This window comes from Pelecanus crispus, chromosome 6 (genome assembly GCF_030463565.1).
Source record: "Pelecanus crispus isolate bPelCri1 chromosome 6, bPelCri1.pri, whole genome shotgun sequence".
Taxonomy (NCBI): Eukaryota; Metazoa; Chordata; class Aves; order Pelecaniformes; family Pelecanidae; genus Pelecanus; species Pelecanus crispus.
This window is the reverse complement of record NC_134648.1, coordinates 16,118,387-16,137,308: the sequence shown is the minus strand read 5'-3', so window position 1 is coordinate 16,137,308 and position 18,922 is coordinate 16,118,387. Positions and strand designations below refer to the sequence as shown.

At 47.2% G+C, this 18,922-nt stretch overlaps 1 protein-coding gene across 1 annotated transcript in view; it reads left to right on the top strand.

Annotated features, from left to right (window-relative positions):
• Positions 1–6,531: 6,531 nt before the first annotated feature.
• The window catches only part of SOX6 (SRY-box transcription factor 6), a 379,772-nt gene continuing 367,381 nt past the window's right edge, over positions 6,532–18,922 (top strand). The window contains exon 1 of the mRNA XM_075712793.1: positions 6,532–6,862. The gene's annotated coding sequence lies outside the window, so the exon portion shown is untranslated. The remainder of the gene's footprint in view (positions 6,863–18,922) is intronic.

Genomic DNA, 18,922 nt, shown 5'->3' with positions numbered 1-18,922 from the left:
TGCAATGTATCGTGATGCATCGTGCCCCTGTATTACAGGATCTGCCTCCTAAAGCCGGTCCATTCCTGTAGCTTTCTGGAGCGCGCCTAAGAAATTTGCTGCGCTGAGTCTTCGCCCACGACTTTTAGCAGTGTCACCCCAGGTACTGTTCATGGGTCATAACAGCCTGGTCCTTTTTTTTTTTTTTTTTTTTTTCGTTTTTCCATTCGCCTTCCATTAAAAAGAATAAATCAAGCGTAGATTCTGAGCTATAAACCCAGCCTCTGACTTGCAATCACCTAAAAGACTTGAGAAGCGAGTCTCGCCAGGAGAGCCTGGGCAGTGCCGCTGGCCGGATTTTGGCCGGGGAAGGGGGTGGAAGATGGGCAGAGGAGTCAGAGGTGCTCCCTGGCACAGGCTCCGCGAGGCAGCTGCCTTGCAGCAGGGGGGTCGGGGGCGCTTTGCAGGGCGCGGTGCCGGGGGGGGGGGGAGGGCCGGGGTGCGCGCCCCTCACCCCGCCGAGCGGGGGAGGAAGGGGGACTCGGGGCAGACGGCTGCGGGAAACGCCGCTGTTGCTTTTCCTCCTTTGTGCGTTCCCGTCTCCCTAAATTCGCCTGAATTCCACCCTTCTCTCTCCCGCCCGTGAGAGCGAGCGCAAGAGACGTGCGTGGGCTCGCCCCGGGGGGGTGGGGGGGCTGCCGGGCGGCGCTCCCCGGCGGAGCCCCCGACCCCTCGCCCGCCGGCACCGGATTCTTCGACGACTTTGGCGCTGCCGCGGCCGCTGTTTGTTTTGCTTCGCGAAGTGCTAATCCGAGAGCTCCCGGGCAGGCGGCGGCTCTCGCCGCTCTACCTGCACTCGCCTCACGGTGGCGTTTGAGGCACGTAAACAAAAGCCCGGGCGAGCGGGGAGGCAGGCGAGCGCGTTCTCTAGTTTACCTTGATTAGAATAACAGTTCCGTTAATGTCTTGGGCTAAATCAAAAGTGGCTATTAAAGCGGTTGAAGTGCGGGAGATGCGCGATGCCCTGCGTCCCTGGAAGGTGTTTTAATCTTCCCGGCCGGCGCGAAGCCCGCCTGGCCTCGGGCGAGCGCCTGCGCCAGCCGAGCGGCACCGTCTCACCTGGGGCTGGGGGGGTTTTTTTCCTCCCCCGTTGGCTCTCCCCCCCACCCCCACCCCAGGAGAAGTTTACCAAGGACGCGACTGACAGTGTTAAAGCAGCAGATGCCGGCGTTAAACTCCAGCGTGGTTGGAGTCGAGCGGTCTGAGACACAGCCCCGAGCCGCCGCCCCCGTTAGCACAGAAGCATGCCCCCGGGACCTGAGTTACCCGGAGAGAATAAGCACAATATAGAGTCATCTTACCTCCGAGCCGAGGGAGCAACGTTAGAGGTAGGAGAGGGGAAAGCGTGGCTCTCCTCCATCCTGCCCCGGCCGCTCTGCGGCGGGGCTCCGGCAGCGCTGCCGCCGCCCGCCCGCCCGCCCGGGATCCGCTCCCCGGCGCGCTCCCCCCGCCCCCGGCGGGCAGTCCCCAAACTCAGCCCAGCACGAATCCACAAGTCAGGGGCAGCGTTTCGAGTCAATCCGTGCCGGTGCAAATCCCCCGTGGGCTTCCCTGCGCCAGAGCGCGGAGCGCAATTGCCGGCCAGCCTGAGTTTGTGTCGGGCTTTATTGGCAGGCGAGGAGCAGGTAAGGCGGCTGCTGGCTGCCAGCGGTTCCCGTCGCACTTGCGGAGAGCAGCAGGAGCCGGTGGAAGCGGCAGTGTGGGCTGCTCTTCATTAGGGAGGGGGGAACGGACCCTGGAGGTGATACAGTGAAACACTTCTGCTTCCTTGCATTGTGTTTGTTACAGACCACGGGCGCTCTCCTTTTATAACACTCCCTTCGAGCGTTCTCAAACCCAACCGGAATAAGTTCCGATCCTCCCCTTTAGTTTACATTGGGGTTGTCAAAGGATTAAATAAATGAAACTTTATTCGACCGTGGAGTTTACAGACCCTGGGATCCCTGCGCGCTCTGGCCTTATTCTGATTCTATAGCGGTAATTACCCTTCGTTTCTTTAAGTGCAATAGATTTATTGCCTTAGAGACTATGCACAGTTTGATTGAATTATTCATTTTTTTTTTTTCTTTGGTGTAGACTGCATCTGGGGACTGATGTGACGTGTAGATTTTTTTTTTTTTTTTCAGGAACAAAGGGAATGTGGAAATGAAAGAGAGAGGGAGAGAGAGGCTGGCAGATGTGATGAGATGCGGTGAAGGTGTATCCAGCTTGGCACTCCCACTCCTCTCTTCTCCTCTCATTGCAGCCCTGGGTGACTCTCAGGCTAACACAAACAGCTTTTCTTCCGCAGCCTGCCCTCTGTCACTGTAAGTACAACAGCCTTCTCTTATCAGCATGCAAATTCCAGCCACTCACTACCTTAGCCTGGTGTTTGCACTTTAGATTTACAGAGGGGACCTTTAAAATGAACTTTCTGAGACAGGAAGGGGTTTTCATGTCAAACTTGCTTTTATTTTCTTTGTAAAAGTTTATGTGGTTTTTCCAGGTTCTCCCCCCCCCCCCTTTTTTTTTTTTTTTTTTTTTTTTGACCGGGGGGGTGGAGTGGGGAGATTGTTGCTGCGGCTTTTTGCTTCACTATCAAGATGATGCACAGTTTCAAATGAAATTAAAAGCTGCTTGATCCTCTTTCCGCCAGGACAGTACATTGTGTTGGCAGATGACGCTGTAAGGAATTCAGAGTTTTTTTCAGTCAGATCTTTAGCTTTGGGCGTTATAAAATGCGAACGTCCCCTAAATTTTGAGGAGATCGCCAGAGGTTCTTGTTCTAGGGGAACTCGTATCAGCTGATGGGTTTGCTGATGAAGAAACGTGCAGTAATATGCTTCTATCTAGTCTAACAAAACTTTCTCCCAATCGGATGATCAGGCTTTAACTTCTTTTCCTTCAGCTTTCTCTCAGATGCTGTTGATTATTTCGCAAAAGTTTCTCTGAACATCTTTAACAAGCCTATAAAAAGTCTTCATTGTCGGAAAGTGTCAGCAGAGGGAATTTATAAATCTGCCTGTTAATTGTCCGGCATTAACTGGGGAGAGAGGGGAGTTGAGAATGGGGTGAATTGGGGAGAGAGGGGAGTTCAGAACTGGGTGAATGACTTTTAAGGTGGAATTTCTTGCCCTTCGAATCAAAACTTCTGCGGCTGTTCCACCAACTCTGCAGGAGTTGTAGGTTTGCTCATCGCGCTAAGGATGCGGGATCTAACACTTAACGCGCAGACAGGTTGCTTCGCTTGTTGGCTATTGCTTGACTTTAACGTACTTAATGAGAGAGCCGGCGCGAAATGCGATGACAGCTGCGAGCAGGTAAGTGCCCCGACGTGAACTGGCCGCCTCCGCTGCCTTCCCTCTGCAAGGACCCACAGCAGCTCAGCATCCCTCCTCCGCAGCTGCCTGCTCCGGCTGCTTTCAGCCTTCGCGAAGCAAAAGCAAGGGACGTAATTTCCAACGCGGTCCCTAAACGTATGGTAACGCTAGAAGTCAAAGCGTTTTCGTGTTCCTCGGCACGTGCGTGCGTATCTGCGCGGCGGGTGCTCGCTTACGCAAACAAAGGGATCCACAATCATTCCTGCGCAGCGCGCACACACGCACATTTGCATACAATGCCCACGGACTCCTCTTTTTCTACCGCGGAGAAGTTGTAGCTCTCTGGCACTGCCTGTTCCATCTGTAACTTAATTGATCACGCAGGGGAAGCAACAAGCTGGCGAGCACCGCTTGCGCTCCGCCTGGGAACGTGGACGCATCCCTGCGGTGTCCTGCCCCAGCCGAGTGTCACTCCCTGCGTAGGATTTTCGGGAGTGCAGGGAGATGCTTCCTCCGAGTTGGAGCTAGGTGGGCGGTTAGATTTATCTGATGCCTTAATCATCTCTTGTCCCATTACCTCCTCGTACTTAAGAAGGAGGACGCTACATTTGAGGAGTGGGGTAGGGTTTGGTGGGTTTTTTTTTCTTCTTCCCCTCTGTTTCTTGAAAGAAAAAAAAACTTCCAGTAACAAATTGTCGGGGTTGCAAACTCGGGCAGGATAGTTCGTCCTTGTAGTCTGGTTACATCTCTTTTCTCACAGAGCTCTTTTTTTTTTTTTTGCGTGCCAAAGCTACTAGTTATGCAAAAAGTCAAGGTGTTTCCTTTACTCGCAGCAGGTTTAAATGTCTTACAAAGGGAAGTATTAGTGACCAATCACGGGAATTCTTATAATTAAAGATTTAAAAGGACATAGCAATATCTGGAAAGGCAGCTATTTCCTGTGGTTAAATCCATAGCCCAGATAACTGCAGCAAGGTGAATACTTTGAATTAGCTGAACGCAGGTGAATACAAACTCAGTATTTGCAATCTCACAATTTACCCCCCGTCTCCGAATTTCAGTTTTTTAGTATCTTTTATTAAAATTGAAAGAATGCGTGGAAATTAGCTACTGTGCCTTCAGCCAGCTAATTTGATGATAAAGCTTTGCCAGATAATTTTAAAGTTCTGTTTCAAGGTGTTTGCTGCTTGCCGAATAGGACTTGGTTGCTCCTTTTATTGTAGTGCAATTGCCAAAAATACTGTATAAAATAGGTCTGCTCTTCCAAGAGGTTCTGACTTAAAACTCATTTTCCCTGGACTCGACTCGAGAGGGGCGATAGCACCTCGGATAGCAAGGTAGAGGATGCAATGTGCACGACTCCAGTGGTGTGTTGAGTTTTACAGCTTGTTAGCAAAATGAAATGGAGCCAGATCAGGTCAGTCCTGTGCCATCACATTAATGCTCAATTTTCATCACGTCCTTATGAAGCAAGGTTCATTCGCAGTGGGGCTGGGTGTGCTTCTGGGTCTAACCTATTCCGCAAATTTCTACTTGAGAGAGGAGGGAAGCGAAATCAGGCTTTCTCCTCGTCTTTTTGGCCTCTATAAGTTATGAAGCTATTTTAAAATTAAAAAGTTTCTCTGTTACTAACTGTTCCAGGCGCCTTCTGGAAAATGGGGAGAAAGTGCCAAAAATACAGAGATGAATCAACAACTTCTCTCTCTCTCTCTCATTTTGTGGGCTTGAGGTTGCTTTCCTCACTCCCATCTTAACAACAGTTTAGCCTAGGTGTGAATAATATCAAAAGAGGGAGACGTTAGCTTTGCAGCGCTGTTTGCCCACCTGATCTGCGGGCCCCTGACAGTTTGAAAGACTCTTTTATGTTTACCTTTGGAATGTAAAAAATACAGCAGAGAGACTTTCTTGGGTTTGCAGTACTCTGTGCCACCGGTTGATTTTCTCCTTATAGTTTTCCCTTCTTTCTCCCAGATTTCTCCCCCCCCCCCCTCCCCCCAATTAGCACTTCCAAGGGAGCGTGAGTGCCTAAATTGGTGTTCAAGCTGATATTCAAGTCCCTATCTGTTGCCTTTTGGTAGGCAGAGAGAGAGATATTTATATATTGCCGCTGCTAAAATCTCTCGTCGTCGCCACGAGAATCCCAGCTTCAGCTGGAGTCCGTCCTAAATCAGTTTTTCTTCTCCGGTCATACCTGTCTTTCCCTCTTAACTTGCGCGCACGTTTTTACCTTTCTGTTGAACGCATCACTAAATAGTTTGTGGGCTCTGAGTGCTTTTCTCCTTCCTCCTCTCCCCTGGGTGCCTGGAGCTGGACTCCCATCTCTAGTGTAATTTATACTTTACATTTCAACTGGTTTTCACCCCGACCGGGCTGTGGGATCGGGCTCCTCAGAGCCCCATTTGTCAACTGTCAGTAAGCGCTTGCTGCTGAGTGCTTTCCTTCTCGTCCCCGCTTCCCCGCCCGTCCTTCCCATGTCCTGCAGATCGTCTCTCTCCCTCTTCCCCCCCCCCCCCCCCACTTTTTTTTTTTTTTTTTTTTTTTTTGGTGTGTGTGTAATTTGCTTGCAGCAGCCCGGTAGGACTTTTTTTGGCGTGTGCCTCCCCACGCACTCCGCGGGAAGCGCCGTGCCGGGCGGGGGAGGGCGGGCGTGTAAGACGCCGCTCCCCCCGCGCAGCCCCGGCCCCGCGAACCGGCTCTCCCGGGACCCCCCCCCCCCCCCCGCTCCCCCTCCTCCTTTTCCGGCCCCCGCCCTCCCTCCCCGCCCTCGCACCCCCTCCCCGGTAACTTTCTAGTACCTTTCCTCACCACTCCGGGCAATCAGTGGTCATTAGAGGAGAGAGGTTTAAGGTTTCATTTGTCTAATAGCAATGTGAGTGGTGATAGCTTCTCGGGGATGCGGCTGGCAGCCCGGGGTGATTTCACTTTCTGTTTTGTGCTCACTTTCTCCGCAGTTGTTGCTTTCCCCGCTCGCTCGCTCTCAGCCTCCCTCCCTCTCTCTTCCCCTCTCTCCCTCTCTGTGTTGTCTCATCTTGCCTGTGCTGTCTGGGCGGGGGAGCCCTGCCTCCTTTTGCCTTCCTCAGATCAATGCCCTGGCCACTCACTTTCTGATGTTGCACGACGGGAAATGCTTTGAATACTTACGACATGGCCGCTCACATTGATTGCCAAGATTGACAGCAGTAACCATCGCCTTCACTTGTTTCAGGAGGGAAAAAAAAAATAATAATAATGAACCTGATTGTAACCAAATCTCCAGGCAACCCATCCGCAAACTTCTAACGATCGGGATCCTGCACATCCATGGCCCGGAGAAACACCAGCAGACTCTAGTTCATTTATTTTTATTTTATTCTACCGAATTACCACCCATTTATTCCTCTTTCTCTCTCCCCTTTCACCTCCTTCCCTCTTCTCTCTCCCTTTTTTTTTTTTTTTTTTTTTTAATGAAAATTACCGAAGCGCGTTGCAAAAAAAAAAAAAAGGAGGCTCTCCCAGTGCTTTGTGCCACACTGGATCCCGAGGAGGTAACCAGGAAAAAAAAAGCCCTATTGTGTTGTATACCTGTTGTTTGCTGTGGTGTGTAGTGCTGCGTGGCTTGGTGGCGGTGGCGGTGGTTTAATGGGTTTTCGCTGGCTTTATGTCGCTTTGCAGGAGAGAATCCGGTTCCCCCTGCGCTGTCTTTAATGGGTTGTTAGTTGCAATTGAGTGAAGCAGCAGCGTCCGGAGGTAGATCTGTTGTTTAGCTTTTAACATTGCTGAATTCACCCCTTCCCCCCGCCTCCCCCTGCACGATTATTTACTTTTATACCACGAGGGTGGTGTTGGTGTGGTGTGGGGTTGGTTTGGTGGGGTTTTTTTTTCTTTTTTTTTTTTTCTTTTTTCCTTTAGGGAAAAGTAGTTCTAGTCTCGTCCCCGTGCGAGTTTCCGGGGCTGTTTGAATCCCGAGGTTTCCGAGACGTTAAGGGACCAGTACCTTGAAATCACAACACTTTCTCATCCTTCCCGAGTAGAGCTTATTTTAAAATGTAGTGACAGATCAGCGCTGTATTTTAAGATCACCCACGGCAGGCGAACACATGGTGCCGGGAAGATATTGTACGTAAGGAGCTAACACGAGAGGGAGAAAGAGGGAGAGGGGGGGAAATAAAATCCGAAATAAATCTTGGGAGAGCGGCGCGCCGCTGTCACTGCTCCCAAGCGCCGGCGTGGGCTCCTCTGTCCCGGCTAAGCCCGAAAGACAGGGGATGGAGGAAGGCGGAGGGGAGTTTAGCGGCGCTCGGGGGGGTTCTGCGTGAAGTTTGAGGTGGGGAGCGCTTTGAAGTTGGCCGCAGGCGAGCGCGGTCCGCGGCGCCCGGAGCAGCAGCAGCAGCAGCAGCAGCAGCAGCAGCAGACAACACAAAGCTGCCGGCGCGCGGTGGCGGGCGCGGGGCTCGGCCACGCGGCGGCGCTGTCCCCGGGGCGCGCGGCGGCGCCTTATCTCTGCGGGCCGGGCTGCTGGCGTACAGCTGCGCCCGAAACTTTAAAATCGATACCGCGCCCTAATTCGCGACGCGCAGGGAGGGAGGGAGGGAGGGGGGGGCGAGAAGGCAGCCCATCGTCGGAGAGCTCCGTTTACACCCGGGGAAGGGAGATGTGTGCCGCTTTGTGGCAACGCTCCGCTTGGGATTTCTCGCTGCCTTAGCTCTTTGCCGGAGGTCATGCAAATCGACCTTAAAAGAATGCATAAGCCATAAATTAAAATAAACCCTTAGCCAGAGGCTGATCCATAAGTAGACAATACCTAACCTGGACAAAACGGCTTCCTTTGCGAGCTGAAAAAAAGAATAGTGCCTAAACTAAATGCAAAGTAAGTTTTCAGGAAGTATTTCACTTACTATTATCATTATCGTTCTTCTTCTTTTTAAAACAAAACAGTGGCAGTTGCAACAAGCTAGCGCAGCTGCTTGCAGACGGTGCTGTAGGATACGAGTAAGGCAAGGTGTGTCTGGCGGAGAGCGTGTTCTTTTCCTGGCTTTCGCTACCTTCGAAGCTGTTTGGTTTTTGGTTGGGGATAAGGAGCCTCTTTACCCGTCGAAGCAATTTACCGTTTGATCTCGGAGAATGCCGAAGAGTTTACGAACAAAATCTGGGTTGCCTGCAAATGTCACATGCGCGCCCACAAGCTGTGTCTGTATCTCAGAGTCTCGGGGCTTGTGGTTTTGGTTGGTTTTTTTTTTTTTTTTTTTTTTTTTCCCCGCAGTTTTTGACAATTGTTCCATTCATGATCCTGAAAGGAATCATCAGTGGGAGCTAATGAGCGTGCCTGTGCGGCTTGCCCCGCTCCGGGGAGGAGCGGGCACCGGCGCTGCCGCCGAGCCCGCTCGGGTAATGCGTGCACGCGTGTACCGGCGGCGGGGTCGCCCCTTGCGTGAGCGCGGCCGCCCGTAGGTACGTGAGAGCGAGCACATAGGCGTGATGTGAGCAGGTACTTCCACGCGTGCATTAACGACCGAGCCGCCCGAGAGCGGCTCCTCCGCCGGGAGCCTCCCGGCTGCCCTCCCCGGGCGGCGCCGAGGGCGCTCGCAGCTTGCCCGCGCTGCGGCAGGGGCTGCCTGCTTCGGCCGAGCAGGGCCTTGAGGTCAAGCAGAGGCACCGATCGTGTCGATTTGGTTGCCGTCTTTGCTCTCCGCGGGCCCTTTCGCCGTGGTGTGTGGTGGTTTGGGCCGGGGGAAGGGGGGGGGGGGGGAGGGGGGGCTGCTTTTTTATTGTTTTTTTTTTTTTAAAGGGCGGGAAGGAGTGGAAGTGGCAACGTGAAAGGACAGTGTTGTGTCTGAGTGGCGGGGGGGGCTGCAGGGAAAGTCAGCCTGGGGACGACAGATTAGCTCTGTCCTAGGGGTGTTTCCCAAAAACACAGACGGTGAAACTTTCTGCGATAAAGTAATATACCTTCGCCTGCTGTTTGGAGATAAGGTAGATGTTTATTAAGCTAATTTAAATAGCCTTCGGCAGGCGAGCGGCACTCTGCTCCTCCTGTTTTCTTTTACCCTCATTTTCACATTTTTGGTATTTCCGTCTTCAGTGCTGATCGTGAGGGCAGAAGAGCAGCTTTATCCACTCCCCGAGCGGGGCTTGAAGTCCAAAAATTAACGAATTTCCCTTTCTGTATTCGTGTAATGGAGTAATTCTGAAACCTGTTTTGAGACTTCGACTTGACTCGACTTGTTTTATTGACGTGCTTGTGCCCACTCATTTAATTAAGCCATTATACCATAAAGTAAATAACAAGAATGAATGTGAGATATGTGCATGTAGTCTGCCATTATATACAAATATTTCCCTGGAAAAGACGCTTCGACAAACTTTCTTTCAGCACACCGTGATTCTTTGGCGAGATCTTATTGCAGGTTTTTGTTTTGAGCCAGGATGTTTCGCGTGTTTCTGCGCTCACAGCATTATATGCGCACTAGAGTCGGAATATAAACAGCAAGCGTACCTAGCAGCTCATTCTAGTAAAACTAAGAAATAATCTATTTATAGTGAGTACATTTAAAAGAAAATAATGAGGTCATTCGGAGTATGCTGCAGTTCGAAGTAGCTCGACACCTGGCAGAAACTACATACGCGTTTTCTTCAGACTCTGCACTATCCATAACTTTTCCTTATAATACATTCTTGTGTTAAGTGAGAAAGGCTGTTTGTAAAACAATCCCCTGGCTGGTTCCAGCGTTGGGTGAAGCTGATCCTGTAATGGCATTTTGTTTTGAACAGTTGCTGTAGTTGAAGTTCCCTCATAAGGTAAGGTGGCACTGGGTCTGAAAGGAGGTCCAAATGCCACATTTATAATTAGACTGCCAATTCAGCACATTGTATCTATTGCTATACAGGGATATACTGCTGTGTCTGGTGTCTCAATAGACTGTATTCAGAATTAGCCAATTCAACTGCTTAAACTTTGGAGTCAAATTTAGAATAGGCAATGAGAGAAGGAGAGAAAGAAAACAATAATGCTTTCTTTTTTTCCTCGGCTAGCTATTAAAAGCCAAAGAATATACGGAAACCAAACCAGGCACTGCACTTGGAATCAATGCACCGAGCGCAGCCTGCCCAGCCTCGCCTGCAAAACCATTTTGAAGCGCGCTTCTCCGGGGGGAGGGGAAGGGGAGCCCCGGGCACGGCTCCGAGCGCCGCTCTCCGGGCCGCTTCCCCGGCCGCCGCCGGACTCCCGCGGCCGGGGGGGGGAGGCGGGGGGGGCGCGGGGGCCGGAGCCCGGCGGCCCCAGCCCCAGCGGGGCGCAGCCCTGCCCCGGCCGCGCTGCGGGGCCGGCCCGGGCCGAGCGCCCGGCTGCTGCCGCCGGCGGGGGCCCCGGGGCTGCCCCCCCGCCGCGCCCCCCCCCCCCCCCCCAAGCGATTCGCGCCGCGCCGCCGGCGGCAGCTCCCTCCCGGGGGGGCCCGGCCCTCCCCCCGCGGGGCCCCGGCGGCTGTCGGAAGGGGCGGGCGGGGGCAGCCGGAGCCCCGCGGGGAAGGAGCAGCCGCCGTCGGGGACCCCGCGCCTGCCAGGGCCGCCGGGCCGCGGGCTCCGGCTGCCGGCGTCTCCCAGCGTTCTTCCCGGATTTACGGTTCCTGGCTCCTTCCCTCCTGTCATAGTTCTTGTTTCGCTCACTCTGATTTCTCCGGCCTCCTCCCCTAGAACTTTAATTCATTCAGCGACGAGAATGTAAGAGGCCCTTTGGTCCGCGATCTGGCATCCTCTGCTAAAAGCATTATTTTCTCTCTCGCTTGCAGTTCGGTGCTCTGCTTCGGTGCTGCCGGGAGACCTGGCTGGGCCGCTCCCCGGCTCCCTCGGTTCCCTCCTCTGCTAGATCGTAGGCTGCAAACCGGTGCCATGTGCGTAACGCGGAGCATAAAGGGAGCGAGACAGATGGCTCGCCCCCCCCCCCCGCGCGCTCCCGATTCTCTGCTCAACTTGGGTGACTCTGCTTCATTTTTTACCTTCTCAACGTTTACACGCTGGCGAAAGCCAGGAGAGAAACGAAGTGGAGCCCACCAGCTTCCTTCGCAAGGCCGCTGGTGTCTGCCTTGGAGAAAATAGTAACTGTCGCCCCAAGTTAGTTGCCTTCACTTGTCGATTTGATTTTTCTTCGCAAGTGGGAACAGCCCGTGCTCGTTCCCTAGCCAGTGGTTTTTAATATGTGGCCAACAATTGTTAGTGGTCACTTCCAGCTGCACTTCTTTTGCTCAATGGGGGGAAAAAAAATCCCTTTGGACATGTTTTTTGCATCTTTGATCATATTTTTAGTTGAAAGTATCCATGTATGTCTGCAGTTCTTAGAGGCCTTGGAATATCTTGTGGTAATAAAGGCCCGAGCTTTGCATGAGGATAGCAAAAGCGAATATATGTTTTTTCTCAGTGGGCGTTAGAAAGTTTCTTCAGTCATGACCTTCTATCTGCTAAACACTGTAACCACCTTGGGAGCTATCACTTCAGGAAGCATATCCATTAATCTTTTACACTTGGTTTGATTTCCCCCTTAAAAGTGGACAGATCACACTTAAAAGCCTTCCCTCAATTTATTTATTTATTTTCACGGAACAAAAAATTACTTAGGAAAGAGAAGCCGCACTGCACTTTTCTTTATACCCCGTACAATGGGGTGATGTGTATTTCTTTTTCCATAGTGTGACTTTAAAGATCAGCGGGCTGGTTTGGCAGAGGTTGTGCGTGATGACTAATGTTTTAAAAGTTATGTAAATAGGGGTGTTTGTGTATATATAAGCTATGTCAACCGAAGTGATACAGCGACATATTTTTAAAACATTTCAGTTAATACAGTAAATCACAGAGACGGAGCTTTGAAACGTTTCTGCATGATGTCAGAACCTGCGGGAGAAGTGCTGCTTTATGATGTATTTATTCCGTAGTTCGCATACAGCTTATTCGTCGAGTAGCAGCAAAACGCTAAGGTGCGCGTTTCAAGTTCGTGCCTTAGTAGGCCGATTTCTTGTTGCCTCTCTCAGTGTCGTTTTGTGTAATTTTTATTTACGCCGTTTTCTATCTTTTCCCTTAGGTAGAAGAGCAAGAGTGGGAACTTTAGGGGACTTGCTACAGAAACTGAATTTCCTTTTATTTTATATGAGCTATTCAGAATGTTTTAGAAACACGGTTCTCCCGCAGTATTTATTGATGTATCGTTGCAGGCCATGACATCGTATTGTGAAAAAACCAAAATACGGTAAAATCCTGCCGTTAGTAAGGTTGTGTACTGGGCCGGTGGTGTGATGTCTATATGAAATACATGCATGTTTTTTTAGATGTAGTTCTGTGCAGAAGGGAGAGATCTGATAGACGTATTTGCTGGAAAGCAGCCGATTTCTACAGTGAGAAAACTGGATAATTACATGTTCCCAAAGCCTTTTCAGCACAGAAGTAGGTGTTCTTTTAAAACATTATTCTGCAGCAACAACAAATATTTGTGACATCATTGTAAGAGATTTCCTGCCAATTTTTAGTTTACTGTCTTTCAGAAAGTCTAGAGTTCTTTGGCACTGGTGAAACTGCTACACATACCCATCGTATATTCAAGTATTCAGCGAAGTTTTAAATAATTCTCTTTCAATTAGTACAACAGGAACCTGAAAAATGGATTTTCTCTTAAAGAAACAAGAATCGGTACATAGACGTTTCTTTCCTCCTCTTGTATATTTTAAAATACTCATATCAGTTTTGTGTTTACTGTTTTGTCTCCTTAAATTAAGAAGAAAGAAAACAGTATCCCAAGTTCGAAAATCATTGCTTGGAAATTAGTTTAATCAAATATTCCTTGAGCCGTGTGAATTGGAAAGAGTAGGATAAAATTAGATATATTGGTAAGCTAGGTTAATCAGAGTCATTCATTTATAACGGAGAATAAATATCTATCAATTGATGGTTTTTTGAAGTCAGGGAAAACATTCCATCAAGTTAATGTGTTTAAGGGTATCATATCAGGCACAGACAGGTACTAGAAGTGATAAAAACCAGATAACCTGCAACAAAATGATTTACAGATGGGTCATTATCTTCTATAGAGAGGTTACACAGATCATATTCTTTATAAAAAGAGAATGTAATTCTACAGAGCTAGGAGAATTATCTAAATAGGTCTGAACATTTAATGTTTTTTCTGAGTAACTGCTAGAATTTGGTAAAGCAAAAATTTTTAGCCTTCTTACAGGCAGCATAGTAGTGTAGGATATAGAGAAGTACTGGGTTTGTATTTTAAGTATCGTGTATGGGTTTTTTACCTGTTTGATAAAGTAAAGCTTGGGAAACGTTCTGCTTCTTCCTGTGCGAACTTTGTAGTGTATACCTTTAAAATATGCACAAAAATGTTACGTACAAATTAAAAAAAAAAAAAAAAAGCTGGAAAGTCTGATGTTAGTGATTTATTAGATTTCAGAACCTATTTCATACAGCAAGTGCCCATGTTGCACCTTTTCTATCGGTGGTAAGACAGGATGTCATTTAAATATTTTTTTCTTTCTTCTTGAGCTGGACAGAAAGGCGTACAGTCAATTGTTTCTCCAGTCGCTGGTGGACTGCTATAAGGCACCAGGAAACTCTAAAACCTCAGAGGTGCGGTATTGATTTGATTCTTAACTGCAAATCCTTCATATCGTTGCTCCAAATATCTAACTTTACACCAATATTACCCATTCTTTTTATAGTGACACCATGCTTAGTAAAAAACTTCTAAGCACTGAGGTCAGGTGTTGAGACTGGATTCTAGTTTATTTTTTATGAATCAGATAAAGATTTCTTTGCATGAGACCGTATGTGAAGATGAGAGAACAAGAACATTTCCATATCAAAGGCAATATATCTGAAGCTGCATAGTAATTAAAATGCAGTGGTTTGGACTCTGTGCACTAGCACTTACGCAGAGCGTTGTTGGGACCTTGTGCAGCATGCAGGCGGTTGTCTCTTGCATACTTCTAGAAATATACTTATAATTTTGTACAAACATTTATGCCAGTCCACACTTTTCTGTGGATAATTTGTATTTCATCCAAACCATTCAAAGTAGAAGTTATTTTTTGAGCAACCCCCTCATTATGGCTTTTGTGCATCAACTATTTTTATTCTGGTTGTTTGTATTTCCTCTTACCAGAATGATGGCTTGTTTATAGTCGTATTTTTTTGTGTGTTTCTCTAAGACCCCTTCCATATACCACTGAAATTTTACTACTTGCTTGAAATATCTTGTATTAGAAACAAAAATGCTAATATCTTTTTAGATTTATTGAAGATGGTGTGATTTCTTACATACCATACTTTATGGCAAATTAAATGCATGTGCTGGAACATAATATTTTTAATGAAACAATATGTATTTACTAATTCCAGCTAACTGTTATACAACATAAGGAGAATGAATACATTACTCCAAGGACCTGCCGATGTGGGAAAATTGACATAAAATACTGCAGGGTGCTCCCTGTCTGGATATTCTTTTCTGGAATAAGTATGACTTTAATTCCTGAGTAGATTGCCCTGGTGAGGAGCTGCTCCGGAAGGGCTGCTGTTGAATTGTTTACCTCATAAATTGTATTGCTCAGTGTCCCAGTGCGGAGGAGGCAGCGAGTGCTGCGAATTTCTTCATTACTCATAGATTCTCGTTGTACAGAGACTCTATCCGTTAATGCTCCAAAAACTACTGAGGTGAAGCTTTTAGGAAGTCTTCATACTTAAACAGATGTTTGTACTGTGAAAGCATTGTATTATGGCAATCTTGCAATCTCGCTTCATTTTGTCTAGTTTTAGATGACAATTGCTGTATGAATATGTGACTACTTTGAGCTAAAATATCACACTTTCAGAGATTGTTCTGCACGCTTTTTACATCTGTATTATTGTTGTGGATGGGCTTGTTCAACTGAGTTCCTGACCATTTGTGGTTGGTAAAAACCCATGGTATTTTTGCACAAGTAGGGGGGTTAACCTCAATGTCATGGCCTAATTCCAGCTAAGATAGGATGTAGTCGCCCATCTACATTCTTCTTATAGTTTTAACTGGCTCAGTTAATCCTCGCTTCCTTTCCTCAATGCAGTAGAGTAGCGCGCTAAGGACATTTGCAGCATTTTACCTCAGAAGTACCAAATCCAGCTATTGAAGTAATAGGTGGAACTAGATAATGAGTCACATTTTGTGAGCTTTCTGGATAAGAGGGGTGCCATGTGCCTGACTGGCTTATTGTTATTAGAATGAACATTTTGAAGGATTTAATATATATGGTATTTGAACGTTGAGCTATTTCAGAGGAATATTTTGATATCATTTGATATTTGACAGATTCTCCGCTGGCATGAGCCAGTGTAACTCCATTTACTTAAGTGGAAGGGTGCCATTTTACTTTAGCCACAAGTGCATTCCTTAGGACATGACACAGTTCCTTCTGGACTCAATGGAAGGACCTTTCTGTGACTGTGCTGGTGGGGGCGGGGGGGGTGGGGTTGCATGCGAAGCCCCTGCTTGCATTGGATTCAGTGTAGAATATAACTTGGTTTAAGCTTATGGCTTTAGGATGACATTAACAGGAATTCATCTCATGTAAACTACATATTAGATCAACTGTCTCTCCATATCTAATCTTCCAGCAGGTCTTCTGGTATAGTATGTGCAGCGTGCGGGGATTCTGACTGCTGGCTTCCTGCGGCTGTGGAGGCTGTGGCTGTGCATTTCCCTTTTTTTTTTTTTTTTTCCTTTTTTTTTTTGTTTCAGTCACACCTGATCTGCTGTGGGCAGATTATCTTCCTGCAGATCCTTTCATGTTTTTCTTCTTCTGAGGGATTCATGTAGGCCACTGCAGTAAGAATATACTTTATTCAACCTTTAGCACAAGTGTATGTAGATGTGCTCATGAAATTTTTTTATGTACATAAGTAGACATGTTTCAACAGAATTTTAGTAGTAGTTTTGTTATGGTAGTGCCTATGATTGAGATTTTGTATTCACCTCTGTTTTACATGCATACGTTCTTACGTTGCTTGCCCAAAAAGTCAAAGATGAATTCTAGGAAAACACTTTCATGCTTTCTGGTTGCCTTCTATAGGCTCTAGTTCCCATATACTACCTGTTCTTTCCACATAGAAATTATGGTACCTGTGGTGTTTCTCTTTGAAAGTAACAATGGAATCTTTTCATTTGTTTCAAAACAAGTTAGATATGATCAGCTTTTCATCTTGATTTCATGAGCTAGAAGGTAGTTAACAAGTGTTGGAATGGGATGACGGCTACGCAGGCTGTGAGGAGTAAGTTTACAGAAGCATAGTGAGATGCAAAAATGTGAAGCAGAAGAGATCAAGAAAGAAAGGGAATGCCACCTAATGTTCTGTAAAAAGGAGTAAGATGAAACATATTCTCATTTCTGCTGAGCAGTAGTACCACAGATCTTTTGTACTCTTCTTAGCGGTGTTGGTGGGATGGCATGTTTCAGGTAGCCCCCACTAGGTGTAACGATCCCTCTGACTTTTCACCCTGCGCTGCTTCTGTATACGAACTCGTATAGACACCGTGGAGTCAGTTCAGGTGTGTCTCTCTATGCTCACCCACAACGCTCAGCCTAGACTTCAAGGGACCATGTCTACAGACTATTCAAGAAGTTAAGTGGGCCTTTGTTCCTGCTTTGCAGGGCTTCCCTCAGCCTTTGGTGAAAGCCAAAAAAGTTTTCTTTTCTTTCCTTGCTTGCGTACACAGCCTTTCCTTGTGAATCCTTTATTTCCTCGGTCAGTGAAAACTCTCCTTATTGTTTTAATCTTCACCATTGCCTCTAAACAATAATGATTCAATCTGTAACGTTTATTTTAAGAATGTAACAAAAACTCTAACTGGCGATGGTAGCGGAGATATACCCGCGCGTATTTTAGTGCAGATACACTGCCATGCATTTTATGGGGTCACTGGGTGTGTCCACTACCAGCTGATTTGAAAACACCATTGCACAATGCTCTGTGATGGAATGGGATCAAATTACAGACCCAGAGCCAAGATGGTGCTGTAAAAGTGAAAGGCTTTGAATACAGTGAATGTCAGATAGAGTCTTTTCAGGGAAAGAGAAAACGTGGATAGAGGAGAGAAGGTAGTGGAGGGACCTAAAGCGTAATTACTGAGGATTAGCCGGAGTTTCTAATTTATGAAGTCCTCCCTTGGACAGATTGAATTCAGTTTTTCATGATGTGAGTATATTGCATAACATGACCAAAAGCAAAAGGGATAAGAGGAAATTGTTTTGCTGAATTGTACGTAAGGGTGATTTCTTATAGAAGTGCAAACTTCAAGGCATAAGTTGTTGCTGATTCTACGTCTGATGGATTTTTTTTCCCTCCAGTCAAAGTGGCACAGAGACGCCTAGGATAACAACTAAACCAGTAAGAGAGAAATCCAGCCCCAAATTGTTTTTGATTCCCGCGTTCCTCTCGCGGAAGACGTTCAGTAATTCAGCATGGGATGATCAGATAAAGAAGGTGAACGCTCGTTTCCCCTCACGCTGTCTAAGCGTGGCTCCCACATGATACTTCCTGTCTTTCACATATTGTCTCTTTAGTATCGATAGCAACTAGATGCAAATCAGCATGGCATCTGCTAGTTTGTTTTCAGCCGACCGGGCTAAACAGCAGATACGGAATTTATCGCCAGCAGGCTGTGACCTCATCACAGACAAGTGGCATTCCCACAAGCAGGTAATGAAGCACCCCTATTGAGTGTAGCTAAAGTCCAAATCCTCAGTAGAGTTATTACATATTCAATTTAAACAGCTCTCCCAAACTTTAAAGCTGTCCCTTGATTTTTTTAAATCCATTCACTGTTGTAGCTGGAACAGCAGCTGTCGCTAGTCTCTGCCGATGCCACACTGTGCTGAATTGGGCCTTCTTGAAAGTGTGTGGGAGAAAAGAAGGGATGAAAAAACAAAGGGAGAGGAAGAGGAGGGGAAGGGATATGAAAGGACAAAGATGGGAGGGAAGAGTGAATGTGTTGAACTGAATAGTAACTGTAGTGCTCTTATTGCTGCTGAACATGCATAGAGAATATCTGTAGTCAGACAGTATTTGGTAATGGCTTGGTACATTTAAATTGTTAAAACTTCCTTATATAGATGGTGTAATGCTCTCTTTTTAAGAAGATAACATGCAGCGGTCAAAAAAGTCCCCTTTAGTGCCTGCTGTATTCAAGACTGAACTCCATATTCCTTTTCTGTTGCTCATCAAGTTGTTCACAACAAATACTCTGGGACACAAGTTATCTGTCCTTGTTGTCTGAGAAAAAGGAGGTCTCTGGGGAAGGTTTGAGTGGATCAGCTTGGTCATTTTTGTATTTTTTAGCAAGTCTTGTATGTGTACATAAATATTATTTATATGAACAGCCCGTGAATACTTAGCACAAATCTTAAACATTTTTGTGTTTTACTGATCCCTCTGACAACTGATTGATGGCAAATATTGTTCAAAGGCTTTACAGATTCTGGATGATCAGTATAAATTAGTAATCCCAATACACTTGCACACCAATTTGTGGTCTGAATGTTGAATGTGAAACGAAATAGTATTTTATGTCTTTTTGATCTTGGTAGCGA